This window comes from Vicugna pacos, chromosome 16, assembly GCF_048564905.1.
Source record: "Vicugna pacos chromosome 16, VicPac4, whole genome shotgun sequence".
Taxonomy (NCBI): Eukaryota; Metazoa; Chordata; class Mammalia; order Artiodactyla; family Camelidae; genus Vicugna; species Vicugna pacos.
In genome coordinates this window covers 18,425,603-18,445,584 of record NC_133002.1, presented here as the reverse complement: position 1 = coordinate 18,445,584, position 19,982 = coordinate 18,425,603, and the positions used below count along the sequence as shown (strand labels likewise).

Below are 19,982 nucleotides of genomic sequence, written 5' to 3'. Positions count from 1 at the left end.
CACCAAGGCCAGGGCGGCTGGCACCTCTGAGCAACACCCTTGCCTGTGCCCGCGGGGGACCCTGAGAGGGCCCCAACCACACACCCCACCTCAGCTGAAGCCACAACTCCCTCCCATTCTTCCCCCGGCCTGTGCACTGACTGTTCAAATCGCAGCTCCGCTGCTCAGGTGCGGCAAGGCCTTGGGCAGCTCACGTCACCTGCAGGCCTCAGGTCCCCATCTGTAACTTGGGGGCCGGAAGACGTGGCCCTTGTGAGGGTCAGTGCACCCATCAAGAGTTCAGAACCATGCCTGGTGTGCAGGAACGTTACCACCGCCACTGTGCTAGCAGCACCAGCACCTCTGCGCCGGGCACCGGGGGTGGGGTGGGAGAGGGCCCACCCGTTCCAGCACTGGCCACACTGTGTTCTCATGGCCTGAGTCCTCAGGCATTTCCAGGCGCCCTTTTCCTGTGGCTCCAGCAAGGCCTGGGGTTTCTGGAAAGAAAATGAGCTGACCTTTGCTGGTGGCTCAGCCTCTGGCAACACTGAGGCCCCAGCACCCCCCACCTGCAGGGTGCCCACTGCCAGCTAACTTCCGGCTTGCACCGCAGGCAAGGTCCGGGCCCTTGGCTTTGTCTCCGGCACAGCCCTGGCCACACGAGGCGCCCCCCACCCCCGGCCTCGAGGCCCGAGCGCCCAGCTCTGACGCATCCCTGGCGTCACCCAGCACAGAGCCAGGAGTGAGTGTCTGTTTCCGGGGCACCCATGGCAGGACAGGCCCAGGGCCCAAGGACTCTACCCAGATGCTATGCTCTCATTTAAGCCTCTTAAGAGTCCTACGAGAGAGGTATTGTACTTGTACAAAGAGGAAACTGAAGCACGGGGAGGTGGCCTCTGAATGCGGGCGACTTCGTGTTGGCTGCAGCCCAGACCCCACCTCCCTCCTCTGCTCCAGCCTATGGGGTGGCAGGAGAGGGCAGCGCTAGTGACCAGCAACGCCCTGCAGTGGGGATGGCCCCTGATCCTGAGCGGCAGCTGCAGCCCAGAGCTTGGAAAAGCCATGTTCTGCTGGCCACCAGCCCGAATGAGGGGCCTCGGTGCTCAGCGTGGTGGCCACCATCAGACTCGTGGGACTGGACTATGCCCTCTGGGCCACTGTGGCCTCATCTGTATAATGGGTTGTGGGGGAACGAAGGCAAGGCCGGCCCCTGGCAGAGTGAACACTCAGCAAGCAGCCGTGGAAGGAAGGGGTGGAGAGGCCCCAGTGGCCCAGGGTCCACCAGCCTCCCGCCACTCAGGCCGCCACCTCGTCCTGGCAGCTCAACCCAGACAGGGGTCTGAAGCCCTCAGAGGGGCATGAAAGGGCCCAGCACCAGATTCATGGCCATCGGACAGTGTTGGACCCAAGAGCATGAATGAAAAGGCACCCAGGCCTTGCACACAGGTAGGGAACTGCAGGGACTGTGCCCACAGGAAGGGCAGCGAGGGGCCGGGTGCACAAGGCCGGCCCTGAGAGCAGCCAGGGATGTGGGGCGGGCTGCCCAGGGCACTGAAGCTGTGCTTCTGAGGGCTGCCCTGTCAGCTGCAGCCAGACTCCTGGACTGGGGCTCAGGGAGCACCTAGGGCCCCAGAAAATCCTTAAACCTCTCTGTAAATGGGGGTCACCTTCTGGGGGTCACACAGAGAAGGCAATGTGTCCATACCCACGAGAGTCTGAAGCACCACAAACTTCCAGGAGACGCCCTTTCCTGAGACCCAGGAGCTTGTGCGCCCTCCAGCCAGGCGGGGCAGGGAGACAGGTGAGCCAGAGAACCTGGAAGCTGGGGGGATGCCGGGAGCGCGGCAGGGCGATGGCGTGGGAGGCAGCGAAGGACACACAGACCAAAACTCCAGCCCTGGCCTGGAAGCAGCTTCAGCTCCTCCTCAGAGAGTGGTGGGTGGGCAGAAGGGTCCAGAAGTCACTGAGGGTCCGAGCATAGAGCAAGGGGCAGTGGGGCCCAAACCCCCGTGTGCTGCCCACACCAACAGCACTGCACTCTCACACCTGCTCACATGCTCAGACACGTGCCCTCCACACAGGCTGGGCCCCTGCACGACCACAGCACCCCTCACCACCCACACACGTCTATACTGTCTGCCACTCAGACAGACTGACTGCATCTACACGGCTGGTCCCAGCCCCACCCCCTGGGGAGGGGGAGGGAAAAAGGAGTCTGGGGTCCATGAGGCCCCCCCACTCCTATAGCACCAGCACCTCCACCAAGGAGAGCCAGGTGGCTTGGACCCCCTCCAAACCCAGCCTCTGGGGAGCACAGCCCTGAGGAGGGACTCCCCCCGGCTCCTCAGTGCTGACAGGCTGATTAGAGGGTGGGGGAGCAGCTGGGGGAGCAGCCGCAGCCTCTGGGGGTGTGGGGGGGCTCTGTCTCCTGCCTGCCGTTCCGTCCTCACGCAGCAGGCACCCTTCCCTGGGGAGCCCAGGCCTTCGGGACTGGACACACATCCACCTCTGTGACCCTCGAGTGAGCACACGCTAAGCGCCTACTGTGTGCCCGGCTGCCGGGACCCTGGGACAGCCTGTGACTCCTGTCTCACACCCGGGACACAGGCCTGCTCCACGGAAGTCCTGCCACTCAGGAAGGGGTGGGAAGGCGCTTCGGGAAGACCCCGGCCAGGCGTGCACGGCCACTCGACCCAGATCACCCGGTTCTCTGCGACTGATTCTTCGAGGAGACACATGAAGAGAGACATGAACCCAACTGCAGCCTGACAAACCTAAGCCCAGCCCCTCACAGCCGAGCAGACAGGGGAAGATGGACCACCCAGCACTCGGCACGGCGGCCCCACCGGGCTCTCGCTCACGGCTCAGCCCGGCTGCTCTGTCCTCACACTGTCCTTGAACCTGGTCAGCCCCGTCCCCCACGGGATCCTCCTCCCTCCAGAATCACCCCCCACCCCCGATTCCACGCAGGACTCTGCTCAGTGCCCTGTCCCTCGCACATGCCCTGCGGTCACTGACTCAGGACTCTACTGACACTGAGGGCAGGGGCTCTTTTTTTCCTCAAGAGTATTTCTTAGAGCAATTTCAGGTTTACAACAAAATTGAGGGGAGGGCGCAGAGTGCCCGTGTGCCCCCTGACCCTATGTGTGCAGCCCCCCAAACAACATCCGTCAACAGAATGGGACACGAGGGGTAAACGCTGCCCTTCCCAGAATGCCACAGGGCTGGAATCAGACAGCACGTAGCCCATTAGGACTGGCTTCTTTCACTTAGTAGATGCATTTAGGGTTCCTCTGGGTCTTTCCATGGCTAGATAGCTCATTTCCTTTTAGTGCTGGAAGATGCTCCATTGTCAGGATGGACCAGTTTATCTCTTCACCTACTGAAGAACATCTTGTTTGCTTCCAAGTTCTGGCCATAATGAATAAAGCTGCTACCAACATCCATGTGCCAGTTTTTGTGTGGATGTAAGTTCTCAACTTCCTTGGGTAAACACCAAGGGTCATCATGGCTGCACCACATGGTAAGAGTATGTTTAGCTTTGTAAGAAACTGCCAAACTGTCTTCCAAAGTGACTACCGCTACGCACCCACCCCAGCAGTGAGCTAAGTTTCTGCTGCTCCACGTCACCGCCAGCCACTTACAGGTGTGTCGTGGCGTCTCGTTTTGGTTTGCGTTTCACTGAGGACAATGACGTGGGGCACCTTTTCAGGCGTGTACTCGCCATCTGTGTGTCTTCCTGGCTGAAGTGTCTGCGCAGGACTGCTTCCTACTGGCCATTTGCTGCTTGTTCCCTGTCGTTGCATTTTAAGAGTTCTTCGTGTATTTTGGGTAACAGCCATTGATCAGATGTGTCTTGCGCAAGCATTTTCTTCCAGTATGTAGTCTGTCCTCTAATTCTCTTGGTAACATCCGTCCCAGAGTAGAAGCTTTAAGTTTAATGATGTCCAGTGTGTCAATTATCTTTCGTGGATCACGTCTTTGATATTGCATCTAAAAAGGCATAACCACACCCAAGGCCATCCAGATTCTCATTATCTCCTAGGAGTTTCACAGCTTTGTGTTTCACATGTATGTATCCATGTGTGATCCACTGAGTTAATTTTTGTGAAAGGGGGCAGGTCTGTGTCTAAGATTAACTTCTTTGCATGCATATGTCCAGTTGTCCCAGCGCCCTTTGTTGGAAAGACTATCCTGTTCTGCTGTATTGCCTTTGCTCCTTTGTCAAAGAACAGCTGACTATATTTGGGCGGGTCTATTTCTGGGCTTTCTATTGTGCTCCATTGATCTGTCTGTTCGTTTGCCAGTCCCACACTGCCTTGATTACTGTAGCTTCATAGTAAGTCTTTAAGCCAGTTAGTGTCAGTCCTAAAACTTTGTTCTTCTGCTTCAGTGTTGTGTCGACTGTTCCAGGTTTTCCGCCTCCTTTCCTCATGAACTGTAGGATTAGGTTGTCAATATGCATGAAATAACTTCCTGGGATTTTCACTGGGCTGCACTGAATCCACAGATCAGGTTGGGAAGGGTGGACACCTAACAACACTGAGTCTTCCTTTCCATGTACATGGAATAGTTCTTTGACTTCCTTCATCAGAGTTTTGTTGGATTTATACCTAAGTAGTTTATTTTGGGGGGTGCTAATGTAAACGGTATTGGATTTTAATTTCAAATTCCACTTCTTTATTGCTGGTATACAGGAAAGTGACTGACTCGTGTATACTAACCTTGTATCCTGCAACCTTGCTGTGGCTGCTTACTAGCTCCAGGAGTTTTGTCGATTTTTCTCAAACTTTTCTACATAAATGATCATATAATCCACGAATAAAGACATTTTTATGTCTTCCTCCCCAATCTGTATGCCTTTTATTTCCTTTTCTTGTCTTATCTCATTAGCCAGGACTTCCAGCTCAATGCTGGGAAGGAGTGGTGATGGGGGCCGGCCTCGCTCCTGATCCTGGAGCTGAGTTTCCCACCGTACGGTGTGATGTCCTTACAGGCGTCCTTATCAAGCTGAGAACGTTTCCCTCTATTCCTAGTTCACTGAGAATCTTCATTACAAGTGGATGTCGGCAGGGCTTTGTTTTGTCCCCTGGACTGTTCTGGCACCTGGAGGAGGTGCTGGCCCCCAGTAGGCCCCCAGCAAGCACTTGTGGAAAGACCAGGTGCAGGGTCTAGAGAGGTGTCTTTCAGGAAAAGGGAGACTCACCACGGCGATGGCCTCGGATAGGTGAGAGTTGGGGGCTAAGCGACGGGGGATAACAATCCATCCACAGGAAAGGGAGGAAGGCATGGTGAGGGACGCCGGTGCCCGGAGGTGGGAGTTGTGGTGGGAGCAAGAGGAGGTCCCTCCTTTGATTTTCTCAGTAAAGAGTAGGCTGCACTGTTGGCTGAGGGTCTGGGGCCTCAGGACCAAGAGGGCAGGTTCTGGGATGGAGAGGGAGGACCAGAACCCCAAGCTTGGATGTGGGATCTGGAGTGAGAGGGTCCATGAGGCCAAGGGGCTACCCCAAGCAGCAGAGGCTATAAGTGGACCCAGGGGTTCATGTCCTTTAGGTCCTGTTTCCTGTACATCCGAGAGGCAGGGGCCAGGGGACCAGGATGGCTGGACACTCACCCTGGGAGGCCCTGGTGCCACCTCCATGGGGCCAGGGCCTAAGCCACCTCCTCTGGGAGCCTTCTCTGCTCCGCCAGCCCCAGAGCCCCCGCCCTCTGCAGAGACTTCTACTCAGGCCACATAGATTCCCTTAACTTTGGTCCACAGTTACAGAGGTGAGAGAATGAATGGCCTCCCCATGCAGCAAAACTGCAGCCTCACATCCTGGGCTACTGAGCATACTCACCAACAGGTGTGTGGACAGCCCCAGGTTCCCACTCTCCACATCCACAGAAGCATAGCACAACCACGGGGGCTGATGGAGAGATGCCAGCCCCACCTCTGCCTCCCAAATGGATGAAGGGGCATGACCTGCACCCTGAGAGCTGCAGTAGGGCCTTGGCCTAAGCCCCTCCCTTGCACATACCTCCAGCCACAGCGGTGCTCAGACCTGTCTTTCTGTCCTAATCTGTGGGGCACAAATGCAGGAGCCTGGACCAGCCCCATGTCCCGTGGCTGAGGTCACAGGGGATGGAGGGCCACAGGTCCCCCTCCTGGGACCTCAGTTTCTCCGCCTGTAAAATGGATGGAACTCTGAAAACCCTCCATCATTTAGACTTCTGAAGTAGTCCTAACACCTGGCACACAGAATCACAATTTGAATGGGGCAGACTTAGACCCATTTCTCAGAGTAGGGAAGTGAGGCTCAGAGAGGTAAAGCTGCTTGCCTGGAGTCACACAGCAAGTTGGTGGAGGGCAGCCCTATTTAAATCCAGGCATTTAAATCCAGGCAACCGTGGCTCATGTCCAACACTGCACCTCCTGGATCCTCAGCCCAGGTCTAGGCCTCCCCAGAGGGAGAGCCTGGCAGGGCCCGTGGCCTCCTTAAAGGGCCCCATGCCTCTGGAGGGACCGAGGCCCAACCATGGGCTTCTCGGTCTGGGTTCAAGTGCACTTTGGGCCCTGCCTCCCTAGGTTTCTTAAGCCCGGCTCTCTGCCCGCCAGGACGGTTTGAGTATTAAATGGGACAATGCTCAGGAACGCGCCGAGCGCAGCGCCTGGCCCAGAAGACGTGGAGTAAATAGGCATTTTCGTTATTATTTCTGGATGCCAAGTCTCAGCGAAACATCACAGCACTCCCTGAGAAGTAAACGCACCCAGTGACGCCACCGGCTGCTGGACTCACCGTCAAGGCAGGCGTTTTGCTGAAGCCCCCAGAGTGTCCTGATGGTCACCGGGAACCGAGGGAGGGGCCCAGGCCCCCCAGGCCCCCAGGGTCACGTGGCCTCAGGCCAGGGGGTCGCAGCCATTCTGTAGTGTACCAGCCGTGTCCAGAGGGACTTCCCTGGCAGCGCAGGGATGGGGCCAGGGCACGGGGGCCCGCAGGAGTGAAAGCCAGCCCCCTCCCCCCAGTGACAGCGAGCTCACACGGAAACCAAGAAACCCGCCATGTGGCTTCTTTGAGCCTCAGTTTCAGTGTCTGGAGTTAGGGCACCTGCTCCCTGTCCCTGGGGCATAGCCACGAGGACCCACTAGGGTGAGAAAGGGCCCCACATATGGCAGGGGCACCCACCCAACTCAGAGACCCCAACCTGGGGGAAGGGTGAGGATCAGAGAAATAAGCTGAGCTGGCAGCTGCGAGAAAGGAGAGGGGAGAAAGGGGTTTCCACGTGAGCAGATGCTCCACTGGCTCCAAAACAAGAGAAATGCAGGTGAAGCCCCTGAAGGGGAGCCTGTGCATCACATGGGACTGGTAGGGTCTGGGTGACGGCGCTGCAGGCCACCAGCCAGGCTCCACGCTCCGAGGGGCAGAGCCGGGTCACCCCCGGAGGGCACAGCTCTTCAAGTCACAAGGGTACAAGCCCTTAGCCCCAGTAGGTCCACTTCCAGAACCTTCCCTTGGATGGCCCTGCAGGAGGACCTCGGTGTCCAGGGGTCCGCAGCAGCATTATGAGCCTCAGAATGGGGCAAGCTCACGAAACAGAAATCCAGCCAGGTTGATTTCAGAACCAATGTGCTGGCTGAAGTACTCATAAAAGGTGTCCTCTGCAACACCTCTCCCTGCCCCAGGGCGGTGCATCTCCTCCAACTGGTCCCAGCAACCCAGTGGGGGGAAGGGCCATTAATATCTCCATTTTGCAGATGAGCAAACTGAGACCCAGAACAGTCAAGCAACCTGCCCAGGGACACACAGCTGGTAAGTAGCAGAGACCAAACACACACACTTGTAGCTCCAAGATGCAAAAAAATATTTTTTTTCTTAAAAAATAAAGACAGGGCAGCATATGCAAGGTGACCATGTGTGATGGGTTGAGTGACAGCTCCCCTCAAAAATACATGTCCCCCCAACACCTGTGAACGTGACCTTATTCAGATAACGGGTCTCTATGGACATAACTAAGCTAAGGGTCTGGAGGCGAGGCCGCCCTAGACAAGGATGGCCCTAAATCCAGTGACCAGTGTCCTCACGAGAGCAGAGGAGAGACACGGGAGAGGGCCACGTGGAGACACAGGCAGAGGCTGGGGGGCGTGTCTACAAGTCGAGAAAGCCCAGCCCCGGCAGCGGGAGGGAGGCCTGGGACAGACTCTCCCCAGAGCTTCCAGGAGAAAGCATCCGCTTACATCCTGATTCCAGACTCTGGCCTCCAGGACTGAGGACAGGAAGTCCGTGCTGCTTTGAGCCCCCAGTTTGTGGTGACTTGTCCTGCCGGCCATGAGACAGTAGCGCAGGGCACGAGCTGCTCCCCGTTGTCCGGCCTGTTTCCTCCTCTGGACCTGGCTGACGGCCTGTCCCCCGGGACCGCTGCCCCACGCAGCGCAGAGCTGAGCAGACTGACACCAGAGGCTCGGTCACAGCTCCCGGGGGCCCTGCTCCCCTCCGATCCCATGCCTGCCCTGTGGCAGGGTGAGTGGAGGACCCCAGAGACCCACCAGGAAGGCAGCAGGGTCAGGACAGGACCGAGAGCCTGGTCACCTGGCTCTGGAGCTTCAGGGCCAGGGCATCTGCTGTGGGACTGGGGCCAGGTCCCACAGAGCCGGGAGGCTGTGGCTGGCAGGGCCAGCAGAGCAAAGGAAGAGGGTGGCTGGGGTCTCTTCTGTTACAAAGCCCCCAGGGAGGGGCTCTGCCACACTGTGGTCGCCCCGGGGACTTCTGGAGGCGTCACCTCCTGTGGTCCTGGAAGCTCTCGGGGCCCAGGGGGACCTGCCTGGCCCAGCCGGGTAGGTGCTGACGACAGCTTGAGGCCCAGCATGGTTGAACCTCCGGCCTGCACAGCAGAGGAGCTGGGGGCAGTGAGAGAGGAAGCCACCCTGTGCTGCCCTGACCGCAGAGCTGAAGCTGAAAAGATGTGAGAAAACAGGTGGCCAAATGGGGGTGTGATGCTCACGCCCGCACCACAAATGGGGGAACTGAGGCTCGGGAAGAGCGCCCGGGCGATGCACTCCCTTCTCAGACACTTTCCATGGGGCCCTAGGCGGCGAGGCAGGGACGATCCCTCTGACTCCTCTCAAACCAGGCGCTGGGGTGACAGCGCTGGCACCCAACATGAAGAAGTGCAGAGATGGAGGGGGCTCCAAGTCCCCGACAGAGGCTGGCCCCCGTCTGAGGACCTTCAGGGAGCAGTGACTGGTGAGAGCCATCCCTGCGCATCCCTGCGTGTCCAAGCACAGCACCCGCCTTACTGGTCTGCACTGGGCTGGGTGGTCCCTGAGGCCCAGAGGGGATGGGACCTCCCGACAGTGGCTGGGCTGCGGCTGCACTTCTGGGGAGACTGAAAATTGTAGATTCCCAGGCTCCACCCCAGACCCTCGGAACCAGAATTTCCAGGGGATAGAGCCAAGTCTACAATTCCAGGCTCTGTCTCAAAGAGGCCGGAACTCCGCGACTCAGAGAATCCATTACCCGGGAATTGAGTGGCTTAGTGAGTTCACAGACTCCACGGCTAAGATTCATGGTCTGGAGACTCTGTGACTCAGCCCTCAACCCAACGGCCATCGAAGGAGAGTATGACGCCCCCAGATTCAGGGCACTGGGGCCCCAGTGGAGACAGAGGGATAGAGTGACGAGAGAAAGCCAAAAGGGAAACGGGGGGAGCTCAGACGCTGGCACGTTTACATAGCTGCCTTCACACGTTTGTTAAACACTCAGACAGTCTGGAAGGTCCTCTAATGATGGTGATCTCAGGAGCATAAAGCTTTGGGATGCCGAGAGGCGGAAACAGGGCTTGAGAGAAGAAATTCACTTTATATACTTACAACTGTTCAATACTTGACCATGAGCGTGTAACACTCTTGTATTAAAAACTGGAATAATTAACTGGAGAACACGACAAACTCTGTGTTCACTGTTCCTTTATCCTCCCCCACCAGCCAGACCAGCTCTCAGCCCCCAGCCCCAGCACAGGCCAAAGCACAGGGGACATGGAATAACACTACAAGTCTGACATCCTCAGAGCCTGTGTCACGAATACGCAACAGGCCAAGACCTCCAGGGCTCTCTGAGAAGGGAAGGGAGAGGCCAGCAAGAAAAGAGACGTCCAGGGGCTGGTCCTGAATGCGTCGTGTAAAGGGGCTCCCAGGGCCCTGTCCAGCCCAGCTTCCACAAGGCTGCGGCCCAGAACACCAGCTCCCTCGGGGGCCCAGGCGTCCATCCAGCCAGGCCCCGTGTCCTCTGGGCCTTGCCAACCTCTAGTGCTGTGAAGAGCCAGGTCCCCTCAGCCCTCCAGTCCTCCTCAGGCCCCAACAGGCCTGAGTGGAAGCCTGGCCCGGCTTGGCCTGGAACCAAGAGCCCTGAGGCACAGGGTCAGGGCCGGGGGGTGGCGGGCTCTACCACCCAGAACGCCAGCTGCTGGCAGTGATTTATTTTTGCTTTAAGTGCCAGAGAATTGCAGGGCTGGAGCCGCCAACTCAAGGGGCTTGGGCTGCAGCTGGAAGGAGGAGGAGGTGGGCAGGAGTCGGGGGCACACAGCCTATGACACACACACACACACACGCACAGAGCTGGGCACCCCCATCCCCACAGGCTCCCTCCTCCCAGCCCCAGCCTCCTGGGTAAACCTGCAAACAGCTGTGGGGAGGCTTCTGGGGGCAGAGGGTCTCACTGCTGCTCCCACCTTGCTTCTAGAGAGCTGTGCCACCTCGGTCTGGGGCATCCCTCTCGGGCCAAGGGCTGCCACCCCACAGCGGGGATGGTGTACTGTCCTCTCTCTCAGGACACCCCTCAGGCGGGGGCGTCAGCCACGGACGAGCTCTGGTTCTCCTCGGAGGTGAGCTCAGGAGACAGAGCCTGCCCTAGGTGGCCTGGAAGGCGCCTGGTCAAGGCCCAGCCCTGGAATCACCTGCTCACCCCAGAGGGGGCGCGAGCCCGAAGTGTCAGAGGTGATGAGGAGCCCCCAAGAGAACAGAAGGGGCTATGCTTTGCCAACAAGAGAGCACATAGGTTCCTTCCACAAGTAGGAAGCTGCTAAAGTTGAAAATGGCAAATTAAAAAAAGAAACATTTAAAGTTGGGTGTCATGTTCAAGAAAGAGACTGGACAGTGGAGGTGAAACACACTGACTCCGACACAAAGGGCCAGCAGTCCTCTGAAAATGTTCAGTGGGCAGGAAAGCAAGACAGTGACCTCGCCACCACCCAGGAGGCTGGCCGAGCGCTGAGTCCCGAGCCTCAGTTTGCTCGGGTGGGTCTGTGCCGCGAAGGCTTCTGCCCTCACCGTTGCGGTGGAAATGCCCTGAGCTGGAAGCAGGCTGACTCCGGGGGCACAGCAGGGCTTACTCAGGTGACAGGCCAAGGGCCCTCAGAAGAGGTCAGAATGCCGGCTCTGCCCTCGACAGACAACCTCCACGATTCCGGGACAGAGATGTCAAATGAGGCTTGGTTTCCTCATCTCTGAATGGGACAGTCACTCTGGCTTCCAGGGCTGCTGGGCACTCACTCTGCGCCAAGCACCACATAGGTGAGTCAACCCCACCATCCCCCGTGGGTGTACTGAGCACCGACCACACCCTGGGTCCTGCTGCAGATGCTGGGGACACAGCTGTGAACGAACCATAGCAAAACCCCTGCCCTCAAGGTGCTTATGTTCCAAGGCACACAGACAGTAAACAAGATAAAACTCAACGTGGCAGCAGGCATTCAGTTCTGCAAAGGAGAAAGCAGAAGGATGTGGGGAAGGGAAGGCCGCCATGTCACCCAGGGAAGCTGAAGGGGCCTCATGGAGGAGGTGGCACCTGGGCAGACCTGAAGGTGATAAGGGAGGTGGCTGAGTGGAGACCCGGAGAAGACTGTTGGAGGCAGTGGGCGCGGCAAGTGCAAAGCCCCTGGGGCAGGAGCAGGCTCAGCGAGGAGGGACACAGGGTGGCCTGAGGGGAGGAAGAGAGCAGTGGGAAGCACAGGTAGCAATGAGGACCAGACTGCAGGGCCCCGAGGACCAGGGTGAGGAGGGTCCTGAGCCTGAGACTGGGGGCTGGAGGCCACGCAGACGAAACTGCACCGGGTGCTGCAGGGCTGAAGGCTGCTCGGGGGCCGGGGCCCCGCAGCCTCATGATGCTTTACAGCTGCCACTTCAGCAGCTGGGCAGGAAGACCTGGGCTGTGGACCATCAGTGGGGTGAGTGGAGGAGGTAGGGTGGGGGATACAGAGGACACGCCAGGAGTGGGAGGCCCTCTTTCACTGCAGACACCTGGCCTGCCCTCTCTGGGCCTGTCTCCCCACATGTCCAAGGACTGGACTGGATGACAGATCTCCCAGGTCCTGGCATCACACATGCTCACCTGCTCTCCTTCATGCACCCGCCCTTCCACACCCCATTCTGTTGAGCCCCCCAGAGGCACACACAGAGGCTCACATTTCTTCCCGCCCTTCCTCAGTACTCTCAGAAGCCTCCCCACCGGGGGCTTCGATCTCACTTCACAGATGATAAACTGGGGCCCAAGAGCCATGCCTCGGCCAGTCGGACCACCAGCCTCACTCACTCTACTTGTCTGCCCTAAAGTCTCCTCCAAGACGATAAGGCCCTTGAGGGCAAGGGCCAGATCTCCATTTACTCAGTAGCCATTTATTAAGCGTCTTCTGTATGCCAGACCCTGCACTGGGGCCAGAGGATGGCAGCGGGCACGAGGGTCTCCACCCCAGAAGCTCACAGCCCACCACAGCTTCCACTGAGGCCCCTGCGGCAGAGACGGCAGCCCGGACCCAGGCCCACCAGACATTTACTGAGCACCTACTGCATGCCATGTTTCAGGAGGTCCCGAGGACCCCGCAGCCAGGGAACTGGGATGGCAGGCAGGCACCAGGGCCTGTGGGGACCAGCCCTGGGTGGGGGCAGGAGGGGATGCCATCCAGACAACCCCCACAGCCAGCCTGGCATGCAAATGCACCTAGGCAGAGTGTCTGTGGGATGAGGGAAGATGCAGTTCTGTCCCTGGGAAAGCACCAGGGCTCTGGGTCAGAGGGGCACAGGCTTCGGTCTCTCCCAGCGCCTCCCTGGGCCTCACAGAGCTACTGCCACCCTCTGCACCGGCAGACCATTAGGAAATTAAATCAGCTGGGCAGAGTGCTGGGCCCTCAGCCAGTGCCCAGCAAGGGCTCCAACCCTGCCCTCAGCCCCAGATCCTCTGGAAAACCCGCCTGCCTGAGCCCTGCCCCTCATCCCCACCCCACCCCCACCCCCACCCCCACGGCTCCTCTGAAGCCTCCGGGCCTCCTGCCCTGCCCGCGGCCCAGTTTCAGGCTGGCGTTCTTTCATCTTTGGCCTTTCCCTGGCTGCCTCCCTATCACACTGCCAAATTCCCCTGGAGCAGCCGTCCTGTGGACTGAGCCCGTACCCACCACACCTTTGGAGAGGCCAGCCCAGCCTCTACCCCTCCTGCTGCCCAGGAGCTGCATTCCTCCCCGCGTCTCCTCCAAGCCAGCTCGAGGCAGGGCTCCAGCTGCAGCCCCAGGGGAGGGACAGGTGTGCCCAGCCGTCACTGACAGCAAAGGCCAGGCAGGTGCCCAGCAACAGGCACCAGCCTCACCTGTCAGAGGGATGGCCCAGCCTGAGCTGGGAGAGGCGGGGCTGAGGGTGGCATCAGGCTGGCTCCGAGGGGGCTCCAGCAGCCTCCACCCGGAGCCAGACGAGGGCCACAGAGGTGGCTGGGAGTGACAGTGCAGTTGCTTCCACCCCAGAGGCTGTGCCAAGGCCTCCGGGCACCATACTTGGTGCTGCCAGCCGTGGCCCAGGGCATCAGAGGCCAGAGGATGCTGTCCACGGCAGAGCTGGTCGCACTGCTGTGCAGCACAGGGCACTGCTGCCCCGACAGTCATTACTGTTCTCACTGCTGTCACTGTTGTTTCACTGTCTCAGGGCTACCAGTGTCACCTGGTCCCGCTTTGGGCAGACCTGCAAGGAGGGACACCACGCCCCAGGACAGGAAATCTCGCAGGGCAGCCCTCTGGCCTGGGGAGAGCTAGGTGGAGGCTTCCGCTCAAACCCCTGACTTGCTGTGTGGCTTTGGGCAAGACTGCCCCTCTCGGGGCACCTCTTCTCCCAGCACAGCACAGCTCACTGAACATCCTTCCCCAGGGCACACATCTCAGGAGGTCCCCTCCTGAGCAACCTGAGCCCTATGGGGGTCTGACGGAGCGGTTCGGCATGGGTGGGGGTCCGGGCACAGACTGACGAACCTAGGCTCTGCCCCTTTCCCCTTCAGGGCTTGGAGGGGGCTCTGCTGTGCTCTCACCTGGAGACGCGGGCACAAGCAGGTGGTCCAGGGCAGGCAGTTCACGTCTGCCAGGTCTGTGCCAACACCCAGCATTTCCAGAGTGCCCAGTGCGTGCTCTCAGCAGGACACTAGTGCAGAAGACAGACTCCCTGTTGTTCAGCCAGGAGTCCCCTTCTTGTCCCCAAGGGTGCTCAAGCAAGTGCCTCCCCTCTGCTCTGCACGCTGCTCTGACCCCTCTGACCCTTCAGGGGTCTTGGCCCCACATGATGGGAGCCCTTCCAAGGCTTGGGGAGGCCAGTATGCAGTCCCCCAGCTGGAGGGGAGGGGCAGACTTGGCTGAGGAGTTTCCAGCAGGGTCCCAGCACAAGGCGGGAGCATGCCACGAAAAGACCACGATCCCCACTGGCTCCACAGCCCTCCCCTCCCTGACCCTCTCCAGCCACGTGGTGGGGGTCCAGACAGAGACTGCAGTGCGCTGCAAAGGAGCAAACTAGCACCAGGTGAGGCTGGGGTCCTGGCGGGTAGTGCCGGGCCAGGCCTTCCTCTGGCACCCAGGGAGGGGGGTGAGGGGTAGGCCAGAGGCACCACCTTCTGGGTTCACACCTTCGCACCTTTGAGGAGGCGGCTGCTGACTTCAGCGGCGGCGGCAGCGAGTGGGTGCCTCTGCGCTCCCCAGGAGCTGGAGCTTGGGACCCGGGGTTCCCAGTCTCAGCTGTGAGGGGCAGGAGGTCCCCAGCACTTTATTCCAGGGCTCTAGCCTAGGCGCAGGGAGCAAAGGAGAAAGTAGCAACAGTCGCAGGCGGCTCTGGGCCCCCGGGTGAAGAGCTGCCTGGGCAGCGGGGAGCAGGGTGGCCTCAGTACCAGCAGATCCAGGCTTTGGGGAAGTGGGAGACCCTCCCAGAACCAAAGCCCACCTCCAAAGACACGCTTTCCTGTGACCTCCCGTTCTGAACACAGGCTTTTAAATATTCACATGACATGTGTATGGTCCATCAGAACAGGAACACAGACACGGGCTCCGGCCTCAGCGCCTCTCTGAAGCCCCGCAGGAGCTCCCCATCCAGCTGCGCTTCCAGCGAGCCCCTGGTTCCCCGCCCGGCGCCGCTCCCCACGACGCCCTAGGACATCCAGAGCAGACGTAGGCATGTAGAGGGGACCCCAGGCCTGAAACCCGCGGGGCTTCTCAGCCAAAGGACCACCCCCTCCGCGATCAAGGCCGACTTCTAAAAGCGAAAAAAAAAAAAAAAGGTGCGGCTGGATTCTTCGGCTGGCTCACTCGCTAGCGGAGAACACCATTTCCAGAATATTTTTACTCCATTAGAGCACAGGAGGTGGGAACCAGAAGGGACTTCAAGGCAAGGACCCGCAGCTCTCTGGCCTGGGCGCATTTTCCCGGCCGATCGTAGTCTGCGCTCCCCTCGGCACCCCGACTCCGGTCCAGGGTCTCCGAGAAGGTCACGCATAGGACTGATGCCGAGCGCGAAAGTGCCTCCCCACACTCCCTCCCGAGCCCACTCATGCAAGTCGTCCAGAGAGGGGCCGAGGGCGCCTCAAAGTTTCCCGGAGTGCCCCCAGGACGAAGGTTAGCAAGGAGCAAAGTTCCCTGGTGGCGGTAGCCGGAGACATGGCAGGGGAGAAAAGCTCGCAGTCAGCATTTTCTCCGATAGCTCACCAAGGGAGGAAAAAAAAATCAGAAAACGACAGGACGAACAAACCCTGCCCCTCCACCTTCCTCGTTGCAGCACCACCTCGTGCTCGCGCGGCCGGGGAGGGGGCCTGCGGGGAGCTGGAGGCGAGCCCCCGCGGACTTACCTCGGTCAGCGCCCCGGGCGCGGTGCGCTCCACGTCCTCCGAGCTCCGGGCGGCCGTTGCTGGCCCAAGCAGCTGCTGCGCTGGCTGCATCGCCGCCGCCGCCTCAGGGCAGACCCCGGGGGCGCTCCATGCTGAGGGGCGCGTCGGTCCGGGGCGCCAATCGCCCCCGTCCAGCCACGGGTCCGGGGCGCGCGCCTGGACGGCGCCCCCGGCCGCGGGGCGCTCGCTCTGGCCGGCGCGGCTGGCGTCCGTCCCTCCGTCCGGCTGTGAGTGCTGCTGGTCCACCCCCTCCCCCGCCCGCTGTTATCTGATCCCGGGCTGGGCTGGGCGCGCTCCCTATGCCCAGGCGCCCCGCGCCTCCCCGCCCGCTCCGGCCGCTCCGGCCGCTCCAGCCCCTCGCCCTCGGCTACGGTTCCCAGGCAGGCAGTGGCGGCGGCGAGGCCCAGAGAAGGCGGGGAGAGAGGAATGGAGGGCGAGGAGGCGGCGGGAGGCTGAGGCTCGGCGCGCACCCAGCTCCGCGCCCCGCTCTCACCAGAACCCAGCTCGGCAACAACTCTAACTCTCCGCCGAGAGCACGCCCGCTCCGCGCGGCGCCGCCGCCGCTGCCCCCGCCCACCCCGGCCCAGGCCTAGCCGGCCGTCCCCCAGCCCCGGCCCACCCCGCCACCACACACACACTGCCAGCCACTTGCGCACTGGGGCGTGCGCGCGCGCGCGCGTGTACACACACAGGCATGTTCTCCCAGGGACAAGCACACACACAGGCAAGGAAATATTGCACACACGTGTGCACACAGCCAAGTACACTAGCTCATGCGTCTGCATCCACACATGCAAAATGCGTGCCGTGACATGCATGATGGCTGCAGGCGCACAGGTGCATACACACTCACACATGCTCGTGCAGGGTGGCAGCTTCAGGTGTGCACACGTGCACACAGATCCCAGCTTGTACGTTCCCATGGAATCCTTTCCCGTTGCACACCAGGCATAAACACTAGGACACACACATTTCCTCTTCTTTAACAGCATCTCTCTCCTCCTCATCTTGCGCTGTTCGGCTTTTCCCATCTCCTGTTTTCTATTTGTGCTCCTCCCGCCCCCTCCCCTCTCTTTCTCTGTGGACCTGACCCCCATGTGACCCTCTTCTCTTGCCACCCCTACCTCTGCCTCTTCCCAGTCTGTGCCAGGCGCCCTGCCCTCCAAGCCTCCTGGGGCCTATTGTCTGGGCCTCAGAGCTCTCAGCCTTCGGCAGAGCCAGGCCTTTCATTCTGGCAGACAGACCTGCCCAGCTGGGCCTTGGCCTAGGGAGACCCCATTTTATCACCACTCTGACCCCTTGCTCAGTTCCGGGCCCACGGAATTGGGCCAAGGAGGCAGGTTTGTGCCCAGAGCACAAGCCTCAAAGGGCTCCCTGGCCCCTCAGCCTCCAGCTTCCCCTTTAATGTGAAATATAATTATGTATCTGCACAGCAGGAAGACCGGCTGCAGGGTTCTAACCAAGGAGGACGGCTTCCTGGCCACCGCCCAGACTGCTGGCGGCTCAGACAGAGCGGTCTGCAGGCCCCACCAGCCCCAGGCTCCCGGCCCCAGGCAGCTGGTGGGTTTGGCCTGGCCTAGGCCACCCAGAGAATTCACCTTGGGCTGCCCAGGGTCAGAATGAACCCTCTCTCTGTCCAGCTGTGGAGGCAGGTCACTTCATCTCTCCACGTCTTACCTTCCCCGCCCGCCCGTCAAGCAAGGACACTCCCTCATGCAGCGGTGGTGAGTGCAGAGTATGCCAAAAGTGCTAGGCCCAGCTCACGGCTGGGCAGAGCAGTTAACACTGACTGAACACTCGGTAAAGCGAGACACTAGAATCATTTCATTGTCACCAGCCCTGCTTCACAAGTTAAGGAGCACTTGTCCATCACAGAGCTACCGATGGTGGAGCCAGGACCTGAGCCAGGTCTGTCCCCAGAATCAGCCCCTGCCCCTTTGCCTTGCTGGCTGCTAAGGGCTGCAGCGGAGGGAAGGGGCATCCTGGAAGGTTTCAGCCCAACGCCACCACCCTGACCCTGACTGGTACACGGTGTCCTGGTTTTCTCCTCAGAGACCAGCCTCCCAGGGGACTACAAGCTCTCAGAAACTTTTCCTCCTTCTTCCTCAGAGTGACAGAGGAGGGAAGTGACTCAGCTCCCCACCCCACCCCCACCCGGTTCCCCAGAAGATAAGTGGACAAAGCTCCACCCTGGGAGGAAGGAGCCCCAGGACACCCCTCCCGTGAGACCCCACGGTGAGTCCCCAGCTTGGAGATGGCTCCAGCAAAGAGTCTTGGCCGGGAAAAGATAGGAGCACCTTGGGGCAAACTTGTGTCTAGGATTCTGGCAGCTCTTGGGACAAGGGGGCGTGCCTAGGGCATCCTCAGCCCCAGAACATCCGTCCCCCACACACATAACCCCACCCAGCTTCTCACCAGGGGGGTCAGCATAAGGCAAGCCAGTTGTCTCCCTGGGCCCCAAACCTCCCCCAGAGCCATTATCAAACCCATTTCACAGAGACAGCAAGTGTCTTGCCCAAGGTCACCCATCAAAGAAGGCCCCGCAGAGGTGTGAGCCTCACTCCCCAGCTGCTAGGCAGGAACACCACTCCTAACCCTAGTCACAACCCCCAGCAGCTGCTCTGGGCCCTGGCCACACAACCCTTGGCGGGACAACATGGAGGGCCAGCTTCCCTGCAGGAGAGGCACTCACATTCCAGACGCAGGGCCTGAGGCACAGAGGGGCAGTGGGCTCCCTGTCTGTGGGCAGAGGGACTCACGGCCCTCCCAGGACACAGCCCACAGCCAGAGTGGGGGCATCACACTTCCCTCTGGTGTGAAAGGAGGTGGAGCGGGGCCGAGTGGGGGAAGCGGGGACATGTACCCTGCAAGGTCCCGCTTCCTTCTCTGTGAAATCACCCCTCACATGAGCCTGCAGGGAGCTGGGCGTCCTGCACACAGCAGTTCTGGTACCGACGTACCTTCCCAGCACGCTCTGAGTGTGCCTGGTTCTCCCTTACTCTGAGATTCTTTCTCTCCCCTCCAGGGAGCGGTGGGGGGCGGCCCTCTCAGCCTGGGAGGGGCACACAGTAGCTGTTCAGGAAACTTCTGCTGACCTGAGCGTTCTCAGAGCCACAGCCCAGGAGGCCAAAGAGCCCCTTGGCCCATGTGGAACCACATCTTCATTTGAGGAAAGTGAGGCCCAGAGACAGGTGGCTGCTTCCAAGGCCACAAAGCTGAGAGGAGCAGGTTTGGGGTGGGTAGGGGGCCCTGAGGGCTGGAGTTTGCTGGTCTGAGTGGGCAGCAGGGTCAGAGCTGCTAGCTCTTATAATGCTCTTAATATGACAATACCACCATAAATTAATCACCAAGTGAGATGTGGAAACTTGACGGTCCCTCACAGGTGCCTCTTTGCCCCGCCCCGTGGGCTGCTGCCCTGATGCTCCCCAGACTCCTCCCAGCCGTAGCCCCTCGAGGGCTGCCTCCTCCCAGGGGCCTGCCCAGGGTTCTCCCTCATAAAACAGGCTCATGGCATGCCAGGGCAGGCATAAGAGCCAAAGTCCCGGTGCCCACCATCCTTAGCCTCCCTGTGCCAGACACACTGGTCGGCCGTCCAGGCCTTGGACAGCACTAGCTTGGTTCTGCTGCTGGGCTCTCTTCCCAGACAGCTCTTCCTTCAGGGGCAGCTCAGGGCACCTGTTGGAGAGGCCTGCCCCGAGTCTCCAAAGCCCTGTTTTACTTTCTTCCCAGCTGGCCACTCTCTGTGGCATCTCCTTTACCGTTGGTTTCCTCCAAGGTAGGTCAGCTGCGTAAGGGCAGGGACATCTGTCCAGCATGTTCACAGCCCAGGGCCCGGCACACATTGGGTGTGCAATGAAT

General features: G+C 60.1%; 1 protein-coding gene across 1 annotated transcript in view; it reads right to left on the bottom strand.

Moving 5' to 3' along the window:
• Positions 1-16,600, bottom strand: part of LOC102529704 (potassium inwardly rectifying channel subfamily J member 12) — a 31,741-nt gene extending 15,141 nt beyond the window's left edge. The window contains exon 1 of the mRNA XM_031676262.2: positions 16,086-16,600. The gene's annotated coding sequence lies outside the window, so the exon portion shown is untranslated. The remainder of the gene's footprint in view (positions 1-16,085) is intronic.
• Positions 16,601-19,982: the final 3,382 nt, after the last annotated feature.